This window comes from Hemiscyllium ocellatum, chromosome 6 (genome assembly GCF_020745735.1).
Source record: "Hemiscyllium ocellatum isolate sHemOce1 chromosome 6, sHemOce1.pat.X.cur, whole genome shotgun sequence".
Taxonomy (NCBI): Eukaryota; Metazoa; Chordata; class Chondrichthyes; order Orectolobiformes; family Hemiscylliidae; genus Hemiscyllium; species Hemiscyllium ocellatum.
Genome location: NC_083406.1, coordinates 88,979,510 through 88,993,984, shown reverse-complemented (window position 1 = coordinate 88,993,984; position 14,475 = coordinate 88,979,510). Strand labels below are relative to the sequence as shown.

At 41.2% G+C, this 14,475-nt stretch overlaps 1 protein-coding gene across 2 annotated transcripts in view; it reads left to right on the top strand.

Moving 5' to 3' along the window:
* Window positions 1–202: 202 nt before the first annotated feature.
* Window positions 203–14,475, top strand: part of LOC132816482 (high affinity cationic amino acid transporter 1-like) — a 73,338-nt gene continuing 59,065 nt past the window's right edge. For both annotated transcript variants that reach the window (XM_060826122.1, XM_060826121.1), the window contains exons 1-2: window positions 203–420; window positions 13,678–13,764. The gene's annotated coding sequence lies outside the window, so the exon portion shown is untranslated. The remainder of the gene's footprint in view (window positions 421–13,677; window positions 13,765–14,475) is intronic.

Sequence of the window (14,475 nt, the reverse complement as noted above, 5' to 3'; positions counted from 1 at the left end):
CCCCATCAGAACTGAAAACCTGGCCTCCTCCATTCCGATTGATTATATTGGCAAGAGATACGACAGCAGCTGAAGTCAGGTGTCCAAACACAGGCCAAAGTATACGCTGGTAAAGCTGGGGGGAAGCGCCTATATGTTAAGCGCTGTACGCAGAAGGCGAGGTCACGCTGCCATTGATATGATGCAGAGCCCCTGGGAACCGCCTCTGCTTAGCGCGGGCTGGCCGGCCGAATTCAGCAATGCAACATTTTAGTTAATATCTTTCCGTGTGTGTATCTGTGTATGTATGTTTGTGTTTTTTTTCGACAGCGTGTGAACATTGTTCGCTACTGCACTGTCGCTGCTTGTATCTAAAGCCCGCGTGCTCGGGGGAGAGCTGATATATTTCACTAGAGCCAAGCCCTTTTCTGCTCGGGGAAGGTAAGCGCCACGTTTTAATTCGACCTTCTTTTTGTGTTTGGGGGGTGATTCTGAAGAAGCTCGAAAGCCGCCTGATCATCAGCTTTCGAGAGATTTTAGTTGACAGTCTCTTCCTTTCCCCAGACTGGGTTTTGTTGGGTCGGGTGGTGGGGGGTTTGTCCGTAAATGGATGTTTTCGGAACGCCTCAATGGAGAACTTGCAGCCGCCACATGGCTGTGAGTCTCAGTGAGCAATTCTTGCATCATCCTCCTCAATGTAAACACTACGAGTCAAACTTCCCCACACTTGAGGCAAAAGAGAATGTTTGTTTGTTCAGGTGTCTGTGGGGGCTACTATTTCACCTCAATCGTCTTTTTGAACAATTACAACCACTAGTATTCGAAAGAATCGATTAGATGTTAGTTTATTTGGGGACATATAGCTTACAGTTAATGACTCACTTCCAGATGGAGTGAAAGATCCATTCGGTAGGCCAGATACCATGGGGTTTTTTTCTGCTTTTTATATTTATTCATTCATGGGACGTGGGCTTGCAGTTGGATTATGCCGACAAAATAAGTTTGCATTCTGAATATTGACCTGTGTTGAACATGAGGATCTCAGCCACAACTCTTAGTGTTAGACATACAAAACCTAGATGTGCTAAGACTGAAAAAAGATTAAAACTAAAATATTTAGTACAGTTTTTATGTTGTTCTGTTATAAAAGCAATCCAACAATTAATTTTATTTGCAATTTGATTTGTATTTTATTAATAAAAGGCAAAATATTGTTATTGGCAATCAGAAACAAAAAACAACTTGTGCTTTTTTTTCATTTGATTCAGATTACTGGGAATAAAAGTGTGAATTTAAGCCTGCACATCAAGTCTTGAATATTATTGTAATGCCATATTACTAGTGGTTTGCTTTTAATGTTTTTAATTTAGAACTAGATTCAATGTTGGTTAGAGATCAGATGTCATTTTTCCTTTCCAACAAGGTTGGTATATATGTATTATTTTAGTTGTATCTTCTAAAACTAATAATGTAGCAGTAACCCAAAAACAGAAAGTTGAGAGTTGCACTGCAAGCGGAGTGCCTTGCTTTGTACGTTTTCTTGTCCTAATGCTGAAAACCACTGCGTACATTTTTTAGTCTGGCTAACTGCTGTCAAATTAAGGCAGTCCCAGTTGAGCCACTGTCCAAGTTTCTGAAGGACAGTAGCAGCTGCCTGAGTGGAACAGCAGTCTATTTACAGAAAACTTAGTACCTGCAGAGATAACCTCAGAGAGAAATTTAGAATTATGATTACTCTAGGAATGTGCAATCCAAGGCTAATCTTATTGGAAAATCTGAAATTTGAAGACCCATGTTGTATCATTACAGTGGTCCACTTGAGTGTATTCTATACTTTAATTGCATTTTTTTGAGTTTAGCAACAGGGATGATAGGCATTGGAAATCTTCTCATTTCAAGCAGTTCTCTGAACTCCAAGGTCACATGCAGCGATATGCTCACTGTACTCTGTCCAGCAGTCCTGTATATTACCAATGTGGCAACTTTCCCATTTCCAATGCAAGATGTCCATCAGTGATAATACAGGAAAAGAGACAATTTTATCTTGTAGATCTGTGCTCTTTTGTAACTACTTGAGAACTGTCAAAATTGATTTCATGTGTGATCCATATAGCTGTAAATAAGGAAAGTTTACATTTTCTCAAAATACGCTGATTTTAAACTTGGGTTGCAGATGTGGTTGCTAAAATTCCTGACAAATTTCTATTCAGTGTATGTATTGCATATCGAGAACAATTGCCAGAGAGGTTGAAAACATTGTAGATATTATTGCAGATTGTTTAAGGGGTGGCACACTGGCTCAGTGGTTAGCACTGCTGCCTCTCAGCACCCGGAAACCAGGTTTGATTTCTGTCTCGGGTGACTGTGGATTTTGCATGTTCTCCCCGTTTTTGCATGAGTTTGTGCTATGTGCTGTAGTTTCCTCCCACAGTCCAAAGATGTGTAGGTTAGATGGATTGGCCATGCGAAATTATTTATAGTGCCCAGGGATGTGCAAGGTAGATGGGTTAGCGATGGGAATTACAGGGGTAGGAGGAAGGGCCTGGGTGTGATGCTGTCCGAAGTGGACCTGATGGCCTGAACGGCCAGTTTCCTCACTGAAGGGTTTCGGTGTATGTTATAAATCAACACTGTTATGATACACCTCTGGAAACTGAATGCCTGCTGTGTGGAGAGTATCTCTGCTTGGAGTCACTCTGGTGCTGCCAAATTGCCTCTAACTAGCATTCAAATTTATTCTGCCAGCAATGTCATTAAGGAGAGGGGCAGTTGCACGGTAGACTAAGCTACTTCAGATATTGAGGGTTAACAGAAGATTTAATAGAAGTGTTTAAAATCACCACAAAATGAAGAGAACCTCTCCGGTAAATGAGGGGACAGTAATGTGAAGGCACAGGTTTGAGATGATTGGAAATGAATCCAAGCTGGCATAGGGAACCATGTTCTTATACAATCAGTGGTTAGGATTTGGAACGCACTATCTGACGGGCAGGTCGAAACAGATCCCATTGTCCTTTCTCAGAAAGGAGTTGGTTAAATAATTGAAATTTTAAAGTGCAGGAATGTGGGAAAACAGCAGGGTCAAATGGATTGTACTTTGAAAGAGTCAGAACAGACTTTGATGGGCTTAATAACCGCTGCCTTAGAATTTAGAATTGGGTTTATTGTTGTATGTACTCAAGTACAGAAGTATTTAAAGTGAAAAGTTTACAATGTTGCCCAACAAGGCGACATCTTAGTTGCAAGGTATCTAGGTACAAATCTTAGGTACAAAATGGAGAAATACCTTAACCTACAGTTACTCATAGTAAAAGTTAGTAAAATAAGAAATAAAGTTAGTAGTAAAACATTGCACTCTGCATAAAATGCCTGCAGTGGATCAATGCAGAGGACTTCCACACGTGGTCTGACTGGGCTTGCAAGCTGCTGACCACTTGCACCAGTCCTCAGTCCAACACTGTGGTGAATTCTTAACATGGAAGATTACAGCATGGGAACAAGCTGTTTGACCCATCATGTCTGTGCTGACCACAAAACCATTCTAAACTAATCCCATCTACCTACACATGGTCCATATCCCTCTATTTCCTGCCTGTTCATGTGTCTGTCTAAGTGCCTCTTAAATTTTGCTATCGTAAGCGTTTCTATCATTCCCCCTTGGCAACGTGTTTCAGGTATCTCCTGCCCTCTCGCCCATTTCCTTTCAAACTTGCCATCTCGCACCTTTAATCTATGCCCTCTAGAATTTGATATTTCCACCCTGGGAAAAAGACCTAGACATTCCACCTTAGACACACCTTTTCATAATTTTATGTGCTTCCATCTGGTTGCCCTTCAGCCTCCGATGCACTAATGAAAACAATCTAAGTTTGCCCAAACTGTCCTTGAAGCTAATACACTCCAATCCAAGAAACATAGTGATAAATCTCTTTTTCACCCTCTCCAAAGCCTCCACATGCTTTCAGTAGTGTGGTGACCCAGGACTGTGCACACTACCCGAAATGTGACCTGAGTAAAGTCTGGTCCAGCTGCAACATGACTTGCCAAATTTTATACTCTGTGCTCTGACTCATGAAGGTAGCAAGCAGACACTTCTTCTTTACCACCTTATCCACTTATCCTCTGATACTCTGATCATTAATAGGGGTGGGTGGGTGGATCCAGAATTTCTGGTTGGTTTCCTCCAGGATGTAATCAGACTCCAGGGGAAGTCACACCTTGAGGGGAAGCTGCCGGACTGGGCAACAGTGACTCATTAGTCACCAACGGGAGATCACAAAGGCGGTTCTGCGATATTAGTCCGATCATGTTTCATCAATGTGACTCAACCGAAAAGGCAAGTTTTGGGAAGATATGCTTACTGATTTGAATTTATTCATGCCTCTACTTGCAACACCAAATACTTTTCATCAGCAAATTCTTGTGACTCCTAAATCTGATAAATCTAAATCACTTGACAAGAGGTAACGCCAATTCAATTATAATTTGATTATCTGAGATGTTCAGCTGGAACACAGCCATAAGGCGGTTCCATCAGATCCCACCACCTCATTCTACGTCAGCTTCCACTGCACAGTTAAGGATAAGAGGACAAATTCACACTCCACTATGGTCCACAACCAAAGACAGATGAGTAAGACATTTGTAAAGCATGCACAAAATTGTTGTGATGCTGTTATTATGTGTAATGTAGCAGCAGTATCTTCAAAAGTATTTTATTAGATCTCAGATGTATCCCTAAGAGAGTGTCCAGCTCTCCAGCAACAAATAGCCTCCTCACAGAAAGATCTTTGGAGCAAGTGGCCAACAAAAATGCAACTGCTAAACTTTGGGGAGAAACAAAGTTAAAACAGCAGCAGTTTCAAAAGGGAGAAGAACAGACAAAGGAAGCATGTGGCGAGGACAGTGTAGGAGAGAGAGAGTGACTGACACAGCAGTGAACCTGCAGAGCTACTGCCTTTGCTGTTTGAATTCATGAATCGCTGGACATCGGAGTGCATCTGGGAAAATTAACAAACAGTGAAATTCACAACTGATCTTGGAGGAATTGTTTGGGTGAAGTTCACAGCACAGAATCAGATAAGTGTATTGTTTTTAATAGGGATGTACAGAAAGTGTGCAGTAGTGAATACAGTGGGTTCTTTCTTAATTATATGTTTTTTGAAATATGTCTCTTGATTAAACTTAAAATATAAGCCATAACTATTAATTTAACCTGGGGCAGTGTTTTGTAGAGGAATAAGACGGTGTTATTTTCTAGGTCTGTAGATTGTGAAGGAGCAAAAATAGTCTTTAGTAGAGTGATATGCGCTTCTTGTCAGGTGTGGGAGTTTAAAGAGAGTTTAAGGGTTACTGCGGATTATTTCTGTTATAAATGTTGTTGGATGTGAATCTTATCAGATCTAATGGATCGGTTGGAGAGACAGCTAGAAGCGATGAGGAATTTGCAACAGAATGGTATGTGATGGATGGCAGTTACAGGAAGGGGGGAAAGTCTCAGAAACAGTCACTTAGATGGGTTAACTCCAGGAAGGGTAAGAGAGGTGGGCAGCTAGAGCAGGAGTCTTTTATGGATATACCCATTTCAAACAAGTATGCTGCTTTGGAAAATGTAGGGAGTGATGGATTCTTAGGGGAACGTAGCATGAACAGCTAAGTTTCTGCTATTGAGATTGGCTCTAATGTAACGAGGGTTCCAAGAGATCAATTGTGTTAGAGGATTCTGTAGTCCAAGGTACAGACAGACGTTCCTGTGGCCAGCAGCGAAAAAACAGAATGGTGTGTTGCTTCCCTGCTGCCAGGATCAAGAATGTCTCAGAGAGGGTGCAGAATGTTCTCATGGGGGAGAGGGGCCAGCAAGAGGTCATTGTCTATATTGGAACCAATGACATAGGTTGAGATTCTGAAGGGAGACTACAGAGAGTTAGGCAGGAATTTAAAAAGGAGGTCCTCAAGAATAGTAATATCTGGATTACTCCCAGTGTTACGAGCTAGTGAGGGCAGGAATAGGAGGATAGAGCAGATGAATGCATTGCTGAGGAGCTGGTGTATGGGAGAAGGATTCACTTTTTGTCCATTGGAATTCTATTTGGGATAGAAGTGACCTGTACAAGAAGGACGGTTTGCACCTAAATTGGAAGGGGACTAATATACTGGCAGGGAGATTTGCTAGAGCTGCTCGGGAGGATTTAAACTAGTAAGGTTGGGGGGGTGGGAGTGGGTCCTGGGGGATAGTGAGGAAGGAGATCAATCTGAGACTAGTACAGTTGGGAACAGAAGCGAGTCAAACAGTCAGGGTAGGCAGGGATAATATAGGACTAATAAATTAAACTGCATTTATTTCAATGCGAGGGGCCTAACAGGGAAGGCCAATGAACTTGGCATGATTAGGAACGTGGGACTGGGGTATTATGGTAATTATGAAAACATGGCTCAGGGATGGACAGGACTGGCAGCTTAATGTTCCAGGATATAAATGCTACAGAAAGGGAGGCAAGAGAGGTGGGGGAGTGGCATTTTTGATAAGGGATAGCATTACAGTTGTGCTGAGGGAGGATATTCCCAGAAATACATCCAGGGAAGTTATTTGGGTGGAACTGAGAAATAAGAAAGGGATGATCATCTTATTGCGATTGTATTATAGATCCTCTAATAGTCAGAGGGAAACTGAGAAACAAACTGTAAGGAGATCTCAGCTATCTGTAAGAACAATAGCGTGGTTATGGTAGGGGATTTTAACTTTCCGAACATAGACTGGGACTGTCCTAGTGTTAAGGGTTTAGATGGAGAGGAATTTGTTAAGCACGTACAAGACAATTTTCTGATAAAGTATGTTGCAGGTCAGGTGACTGAGGTGTCAGTGGGGGAGCACTTTGGGGCCAGCAACCATAATTCTATTAGATTTAAAATAGTGAAGGAAAAGGATAGACCAGATCTAAAAGTTGAAGTTCTAATTTGGAGAAAGACCTGGTTTCAATTCCCGCCTCAGGCGACTGACTGTGTGGAGTTTGCACATTCTCCCCATGTCTGCGTGGGTTTCCTCCGGGTGCTCCGGTTTCCTCCCACAGTCCAAAAATGTGCAGGTTAGGTGAATTGGCCATGCTAATTGCCTGTAGTGTTAGGTGGAGGGGAATGGGTCTGGGTGGGTTACTCCTAGAGGGTTGGTGCGGACTTGTTGGGCTGAAGGGCCTGTTTCCACACTGTAAGTAATCTAATCTAATAGTTGAAGTTCTAAATTGGAGAAAGGCCAATTTTGACGGTAATAGGTGGCAGATGTTCGCAGGTAAAGGTACGGCTAGAAAATGGAAAGCCTTCAGAAATGAGATAATGAGAATCCAGAGAAAATATATTCTTGTCAGGGTGAAAGGAAAGGCTGGTAGGTATAGGAAATGCTTGATGACTAAAGAAATTGAGGGTTTGGTTAAGAAAAAAGCATACGTCAGGTATAGACAGGATAGTTTGAGTGAATCCTTAGAGTATAAAGGCAGTTGAAGTATACTTAAGAGGGAAATCAGGGCAAAAAGGGGACATGAAATAGCTTTGCCAATTGGAATTAAGGAGAATCCAAAGGGTTTTTGCAAATACATTAAGGACAAAATGGTAACTAGGGAGAGAATAGGGCCCCTTGAAGATCAGCAAGGCAGCCTTTGTGTGGAGCCAAAGGAGATGGGGGAGATACTAAATGAGTATTTTGCATCAGTATTTACTGTGGAAAAGGATGTAGAATATATAGAAAGTAGTGAAATAGATGGTGACCCCTTGCAAAGTGTCCATGTTGTAGAGGAGTAAGTGCTGGATGTCTTGAAATGGGTAAAGGTGGATAAATCCCCAGGACCTGATCAGGTGTACCCTGGAACTCTGTGGGAAGCTAGAGAAGTGATTGTTGAGCCTCTTGCTGAGATATTTGTATCATTGATAGTCACAGGTGAGGTGCCAGAAGACTGGTGGTTGGCTAATGTGATGTCACTCTTCAAGAAGGGTAGTAAGGACAAGCCAGGGAACTACACACCGGTGAGCCTGGCGTCAGTGTTGGGCAAGTTGTTGGAGAGAATCCTGAGGGACAGGATATACATGTATTTGGAAAAGCAAGGACAGATCAGGGATAGTCGACATGGCTTTGTTCGTGAGGATTCATGTCTCACAAACTCGATTGAGCTTTTTGAAGAAGTAACAAAGAGGATTGATGAGGGCAGAGCGGTAGATGTGATCTATATGGACTTCAGTAAAGCGTTCGACAAAGTTCCCCATGGGAGACTGATTAGCAAGGTTAGAGCTCACTGAATACAGGGAGAACTAGCCATTTGGATACAGAACTGGCTCAAAGGTAGAAGACAGAGGGTTGTGGTGGAGGGTTGTTTTTCAGACTGGATTCCTGTGACCAGTGGAGTGCCACAAGGATCGGTGCTGGGTCTTCTACCTTTTTTTGTCATTTATATAAATGATTTGGATGCGAGCATAAGAGGTACAGTTAGTAAGTTTGCAAATGACACCAAAATTGGAGGTGGAGTGGACAGCGAAGAGGGTTACCTCAGATTACAACAGGGTCTTGATCAGATTGGCCAATGGGCCGAGAAGTAGCAGATGGTGTTTAATTTTGATAAATGCGAGGTGTTGCATTTTGGGAAAGCAAATCATAGCTGGACTTATACATTTAATGATAAGGTCTGAGAGAGTGTTGCTGAACAAAGAGACGTTGGAGTGCAGTTTCCTAATTCCTTGAAAGTGGAGTTGCAGGTAGATAGGATAGTGAAGAAGGTATTTGGTCTGTTTTCCTTTATTGGTCAGAGTATTGAGTACAGGAGTTGGGAGGTCATGTTGCAGCTGTACAGGACATTGGTTAGGCCACTGTTGGAATATTGCGTGCAATTCTGGTCTCCTTCCTATCGGAAATATGTTGTGAAACTTGAAAGGGTTCAGAAAAGATTTACAAGGGTTAGAGGATTTGAGCTACAGGGAGAGGCTGAACAGGCTGGAGCTGTTTTCCCTGCAGCGTCGGAGGCTGAGGGGTGACCTCATAGAGGTTTACCAAGTTATGAGGGGCATGGATAGGATAAATAGACAAAGTCTTTTCTCTGGGATCGGGGAGTCCAAAAGTAGAGGGCATAGGTTTAGGGTGAGAGGGGAAAGATATAAAAGAGACCTAAGGGGCAGCTTTTTCACGCAGAGGTGGTATGTGTAGGGAATGAGCTGCCAGAGGAAGTAGTGGAGGCTGGTACAATTGCAATATTTAAAATTCATCTGGATGGGTATATGAATAGGAAGGGTTTGCAGGGATATGGGCCGGGTGCTGGCAGGTGGGACTAGATTGGGCTGGGATGTTTGGTTGGCATGGATGGGTTGGACCGAAGGGTCTGTTTCTGTGCTGTACATCTCTATGACTCTATGGAGTTGGCCTGGATGATTGAGATGTCTCAGGGTGATATTATAGCTGCAATAATAGGGACGGACGGACGGACGTTGGGTCATGTTCACCCCTTGAGGTAGACAGTAACCTGCAGCAACCGCCTGGCTCAGTTGAGGAAACAAGTTAAAGGAGTACTCCTAACAAAGTGTCGGTAAAGTCAGAAGTTAGGAACTCCGTTTAAAAGAAAAGAAGCTCGAGGATGGTAACCTAGATTGGACAGATCAGGAATATGGTTTCATGGATGAAAGACTATGGAAGGATGGGCCACTGGTAGCAGAATTGGGACAGGAAGGAACTGCACTACTGGAGAAAAATAATTCTAAGGAAGGGTCACTCGAACTGAAACTCTGATTTTTCTCCACACTTGCTGAGATTTTCTATCAATTTCTGTTTTTGTCTCTGACTTACAGTACCTACAGTTATTTTGGTTTTCATACTGTACTGCTGAAACCTGAAACAGAATAGTATTAGTGTCCTAGTCGACAGTATAAGTAGTACTATGGGAAGCAATTTAATCGAATAAGACGGAGAAAGAAATCTTGTGAGAAGATTTACACTTCTTCACTTTCCTTTATCTTTGGCTATGCTCAGATGTTTGGTTGGTAACAATGAAGAACAGATATAATTATAGAAAATAAGCATAAAATGACAATTTAAAAATAAATGTGTCTTAACAGCTAGTTAAGTAAATTAACTTGCTTATAAGGAATCCTAGAAAGAATGGTAGAACTGGAAAGATTGTCCTGTATGGAGGAACTAGATGCAGTAGGATTAACTAAAATAATGTAAAAGTCAAGTCACCACAGTCCTACCAGACAAGAGGGCTGCTTCATCACAGAAATAGAGATGATTGGTGAGTTTATTCTGAGGGGTAAGGTTGCGAAGGTGAATCTTCATGGTAATGTCAGTTGGTGTAGGAATGGAACCCATGAAGCCAGTTGACATTGGATGCTGCTTGACCTGCTGCGCTTTTCCAGCAACACATTTTCAGCCATCATTGTGTCACAGACTAGCCATCCAGCTAACTGAGCATGGATAGTGGAAGAGAACGGAAGGAAGAAATGTGTAACAGAACAAAATACATATAATAGTGATGATAATCATTTATCCCTAACAAACCTTCAAGAAGAGTATGTGAAAGACAAATGAAGTAACCCAATGCAGAAGCCTACCATCACTGACAAATTTGTCAATTGGAACTCAATAGGAGCTGGTAGGTAAATAAGTATGGGGAGCATCTGTGCAATAGTGATCATAACCTCAAAATAGTAATTGTTCTCTAACAAAGACATAGATAAAATGGTTAAATATTGGAGGGAATAAAAACTTTTGAAGAGATGAGAATGGAAATGTGAAAGTAAGCTGGAGGGAAAGTGAGCAAAAATATGGAGTAGTAGTCGAAAATATTTCAAAGTATGATCAGAAGATTTATCTTCAACAAAAATGCAATCACAAACTAAGCAACAATAAAACACCATGGATGAATGGGGATGAGGCTAAAATTGAAATCAATGCAAAAGGTATGCATTAAATGCATAAACAGGAAAGATGAAGGAAGTACATGAGGTTATGAAAGGAATTTGAGGGTAGAAAAACTCAAAACAACAAGAAACTAAAACTGATTATCGAGGAATTATACCACTGTTTCAGGTGTAATTTGCAGTATATTAAAAGACATAAAAAAGGGGATAGTCGAAGTCCTTTTCAGTAAGTACAACAATTCATTATTAAAAATAATTAGCATTCAGGCAACTAGTGAACCGCTAATGTTGTTCCTGCATTTAAAAAGGATGCAAGATTAAAACAAGAAAAATAAGTGAAAAAATGGAATTTTTATTTTAAAAAAAATTAGGAAGCTATGCAGAAATTGAAATACAATACTGAATAAAGATTCCCCAAGGTTGATCAAAAAGAAAGGTTGTATTCGATCAGCCTTGGGGAATTCTTTGAAAAAGTAACAAACTTCAGAGAAGATTGATGCAATGCATGTAGTATACTTTGATAGATGAATGGACAAGTTCAGAATGGGCCAAATGTTCCCCTTATAGTGAACTTATCTCTTCGATCTTGAAGCATCGAAACCACTGGGCACCCTGTTTCCTTGGATTAGAATTTAATCTGATTAGGAATGTTCACAGATTTGATCAAGATAGCAAATTCAGGATATGGAATGTCTGAAGCAGTGTGTACGCGTTTAATCTTTCTAACAGGAATGCTGAGCAGCATAATGTGCTTTAGTGCTATGTGAGGTACGTCAAAAGGGAAGTAGCAGTTTGATATTCCAAATTGTTTGCTGTTGACCTTCAAACATAGGTTGTAATTTGACTCGTGATTTTAGTGAAGTAAACAAAAGTGGGCAGTAGCTAGCAATGTGAAATGCTATTGGTTAGGGATGCCATGCCATAAATAAATATTTTTATTTATGTCAAAGAACTCCCTGAGAAGTGGCCAAGCTGGCGGGGAATTTATTACCTGGGTATTGAATGTTGATCTTGCATGTGGCTCTGGCATCCCAGGCCAAGAGGAGATCAAAGGAGGGAATGAGGGAGAAATGCCATTGCGCTTTATCAAATTAACTAAATTCCTAGAATGAAATGCATGCCATACATTTTGTGTCTGTTACTACTCATTGTTGTCTTGTCGAATGAGCGTGACACTTTTATCTTTCATAAACTCAACTCTCTGCCCACATCTGGTGTCCTGAGTAGGACAAACCAAAATACTACTAGTCAGTTCCAAAATGAACTAAAGCAGATTTCTTTCTGTCAATTCATTGCTAAGATTAATTTTATTTCCAATGTAAATTGATTAAGCAGAATTGTAGGTTGAATACTGTACCCATTCAAAGAAATCAGGTTGGGACTTAGTCATTGCATATGGAAACAGACCCTTTGGTTCAACTTGTCTGTGCTAACCAGATATTCCAATCTGACCTAGTCCTATTTGCCAGCATTTAGCCAGTATTCCTGTAAATCCTTCCTGTTCAAATACCTATCCAGATGCCTTTTAAATTGTTGTGGTTCTGTTTGCCGAGCTGGGAGTTTTTGTTGCAAACGTTTCGTCCCCCTTCTAGGTGACATCCTCAGTGCTTCTGGACAGCAAGTGGCAGATTCAAACCACTATAAATGCCGGAGGAAACATCACAGAAGCGTTTCATAGGAGGCTCCCAAGCACTGAGGATGTCACCTAGAAAGGGGACGAAACGTTTGCAACAAAAACTCCCAGCTTGGCGAACAGAACCACAACAACGAGCACCCGAGCTACAAATCTTCTCCCAAACTTTGAATGCCTTTTAAATGTTGTAAAAGTACTAGCCTCTCCTGCTTCCTGTAATAGCTCATTCTGTACACTCATCACCCTCTGTGTGAAAAATCTGCTCCTTAGGTTCCTTTTAAATCTTCCCACTCTTTCCTTTAGCCTAGGAAAAAAAGCCTTGGCTGTTCACCCTATTCATGTCCTTGATGATCTTATGAACCTCTATAAGGTCACCCCTCAGCGTTTGACTTGCCAGGATAAAAGCTCCAGCCTATCCAACTCTCCCTGTAGCACAAACCTTCTCGTCTTGGCAGCATCCTTGGAAATATTTTCTGAACCCTCTTGAGTTTAACATCATCCTGCCTTTAAGAATGACTAGGATTGTACTTGGTTATGTTAATTCTCTGATGTGGGGATGAGATTTTGATGAGATGACCAACAATGAATATCCTGAAACAGCATTGAAAAGAGGAAGGCTGGAAGCACTCATTGGGGATGGGATGCATTGTTACAATACCTAATGAGGTAAGGGGATTAAATATGGAGCCTATTAAAGTGCTGACATCTGCACATGATTGTAGTAGTGATGACTGAGCCTGTTTCTGATTGGCCTTGATTGCCGATCAGGATCTCTTTGACACATATTTAAATTAGCTGATTCCACAGCTCTTCCTCCATGGCTGGTAAGAAGTGGGACCTGGTAATCCTTTAATGGAATAACTTTTGTGAGTGATATGAAATTATTTGACTCCTATTTGACACTTATTCATCAAACAGATGCAATTGCAAAGTTACAGATCTGCTGAAGAATACAAATTGACTGGATCTTGCACAAAGTCATTGAATTGAATTGAATTGAATGTCACGTCACGTCACGTGAACAGAAGCAGAGTGAAAAGCTTTGTCTTGCGAGCAATACAGGCAAATCACATAGTTAAGTCTTTCAATGATATGTGCTATTTTGGTAATAGGTACAAACAGTGATAAGACTACAATATCTCAACAATATTAGTTTTGTGTACATTTGTATTTCCAAACAGAAATGAATCTTCATTCCTGGTTGCTACTGTAGTTTTCTCTGACTTTCCCCACTTCAAGCCTGCAGCAGTCTCTTGGCTCCACATCTGGTAAGTCATGTAAATATAACCTTTCTTCCTCTCTCTTTCTGCAGAACTGAAGTGCATTGCTATTGTGCTATTTTGGAGCTTCTCCAGTCAGTCGACCTGTGTCTCCAAAAAAGTTGGGATTGTGTGGAAGAAATACCTGGCCTTCTGCCTCAGTTTTCCCCTCTTGGGTTACAGATGCCTGCTGTCACGATTCTTCCCAAAGTTAAAACTGTATAGCAAGGGTTAAATTTAACTTTGAATTTCCTTCTGTCAGGGCAATTGAAAGCACTTGGTAGTCTTCTGACTCTTCCTTCCCTGATGGATCGGGATGTGACACATTCATCTGCACCTCCAACTTATCATACTCACTTGTTGTCCACAGAAAAACACTGTCTTAGAAACGTTGTTTTTTTTATGGTCTCATTATCATTTTTGCCAAGTAACAAAGATTCTAAAGCCCTACAGGACTTTTAATGTAGGGCTTTCCTATAGAAGTTAAATAAGAATTAAATTACACAAAGATGTTGCTGTTTGGCTTCCATATGAACTATGGTCCCAATCCCTTATTTCTCCTTCCTTTTACCATATATTTAATTTACTCTTAAATGTGGGCACTGTTTCTATTGGTCACTCACTGAGCCCCCCCCCCCCCCCCCCATTCTGAATCTCTTGTGTTTAATGTTTTAGCCATGCCCATTGTTCTCAACCCTAATATTTTCTTCATCCATCTTT